Raw genomic sequence first — 2,353 nt, forward strand, 5'->3', positions numbered from 1 at the left:
GGAGAGAGAGAGAGAAAGAGCTTGGGGGGGTGTGGCAGAGAGAGATAGCTTGGGAGGGAGAGAGAGAGAGAGCTAGGGCAGGGGAGAGAGAGCTGGAGAGCTGGGGGGTGGCGGGGGGAGAGAGAGCGAGCTGGAGAGCATGAGAGAGGGAGCCAGGGGGTGGGTGGGGGAAGAGAGCATGAGTTTGGGAGGTAGGGGAGAGAGAGTGATTTGGTGGGGGAGGGAAAAGAGAGCGAGCTTGCGGGGGAAAGAGAGAGAGAGAGAGGTTGGGGGAGGGGGGTGTGGAGAGTGAGAGAGTTTTTTGGGGGGGAGAGAGAGAGCTTGGTGGGGGTGGAGAGAGAGAGAGAGAGAGTTGGGGGGAGTGGAGAGAGAGAGAGTTTGGGGAGCGAGGGAGAGAGCTTGGGGGGAGGGGAGAGAGACAGAGATCTTGCGGGGGGGCCGGGGGGGAGTGAGAGAGAGAGCTTGGGGGGGGGTGGTCGTAGAGAGATATAGCTTGGGAGGGAGAGAGAGAGCTAGAGCGGGGGGGGAGAGAGAGAGAGAGAGAGCTAGGGCGGGGGAGAGAGAACTGGGGGGTGGCGGGGGGAGAGAGCTAGCCGGCGGGGGGGGAGTGGGGGGGGAAGAGAGCTCGTCAGGGTTGGGGGGGGGAAAGAGAGAGAGAGAGGGAGAGAGCTGGAGCGCGAGAGAGAGGGAGCCAGGGGGTGGATGGGGGAAGAGAGCACAAGTTTGGGAGGTAGGGGAGAGAGAGTGATTTGGTGGGGGAGGGAAGAGAGAGCGAGCTTGCGGGAGAGAGAGAGAGAGAGGTTTGTGGGGGGGTGGTGTGGAGAATGAGAGAGTTTGGGGGGAGAGAGAGAGAGAGAACTTGGGGGTGGGGGGGAAGGAGAGCTTGTGGGGGAGTGGAGGGGGAGAGTTTGGGAGAGGGGAGAGAGTTTTCACTGCCTAAACTTTTGAAACAGGCGTAAGTGGCCGGACACGCCCCCTTTTGAAAAAAAAATTCAGTTCCAAAGTGAAACTGTTCTAACTGACTAGAACTGGAGCAAACTAAATGCCGAGAATTCAAATTTCTAAGATATTCCATTCTAAACCAGTTGCTCCAAAAAAACAGGAGCAACTCAGGCCGAAACTTGGCTTCATAGATTCCACATCATCCAAGCTAATGTCCTTCCTAACTATTGCGCAATTTTTTGAGCATGTAACTAGTAGAGTAAACAAGGGTGAACCAGTGGATGTGGTATATTTGGACTTTCAACAGGCTTTTCACAAGGTACCACACAAGATATTAGTATTCAAAATTAAAGCACATGGTATTGGGAGTAATGTATTGACTTGGATAGAGAACTGGTTGGCAGACAGGAAGCAGAGAGTCGGAATAAACGGGTCCTTTTCAGAATGGCAGGCAGTGACCAGTGGGGTGCCGCAGGGTTCAGTGCTGGGACCCCAGCTATTTACAATATACATCAATGATTTAGATGAAGGAATTTAATGTAATATCTCCAAGTTTGCAAATGACACTAATCTGGGTGGCGGTCTGAGCTGTGAGGAGAATGCTAAGAGGCTGCAGGGTGATTGGACAGGTTAGGTGAGTGGGCAAATGCATGGCAGATGCAGTATAATGTGGATAAATGTGAGGTTATCCACTTTGGTGGCAAAAACAGGAAGACAGAATTATATCTGAATGGTGACAGATTAGGAAAAGGGGAGGTGCAATGAAACCTGGGTGTCATGGTACATCAGTCATTGAAGTTTGGCATGCAGGTACAGCAGGCAGTGAAGAAGGCAAATGGCGTGTTGGCCTTCATAGCTAGAGGATTTGAGTATAGGAGTAGGGAGGTCTTACTGCAGTTGTACAGGGCCTCGAATCTGAGGAAGGATGTTCTTGCTATTGAGGGAGTACAGCGAAGGTTCACCAGATTGATTCCTGGGATGGCAGGATTGACATATGAGGAGAGACTGGATCAACTGGGCTTGTATCCACTGGAGTTTAGAAGAATGAGAGGGGATCTCATAGAAACATATAAAATTCTGATGGGATTGGATAGGTTAGAGGCAGGAAGAATGTTCCTGTTGCTGGGGAGTTCCAGAACCAGGGGTCACAGTCTTAGAATAAGGGGTAAGCCATTTAAGACCGAGATGAGGAGAAACGTCTTCACTCAGAGAGTGGTGAACCTGTGGAATTCTCTACTGCAGAAAGTTGTTGAGACCAGTTCGTTAGATATATTTAAAAGGGAGTTAGATATGGCCATTACGGCCAAAGGGATCAAGGGGTATGGAGAGAAAACAGGAAAGGGGTACTGAGGTTGAATGATCAGCCATGATCTTATTGAATGGCGGTGCAGGCTTGAAGGGCCGAATGACC

The sequence above is a fragment of the Pristiophorus japonicus genome, chromosome 22, assembly GCF_044704955.1.
Source record: "Pristiophorus japonicus isolate sPriJap1 chromosome 22, sPriJap1.hap1, whole genome shotgun sequence".
Classification (NCBI taxonomy): domain Eukaryota; kingdom Metazoa; phylum Chordata; class Chondrichthyes; family Pristiophoridae; genus Pristiophorus; species Pristiophorus japonicus.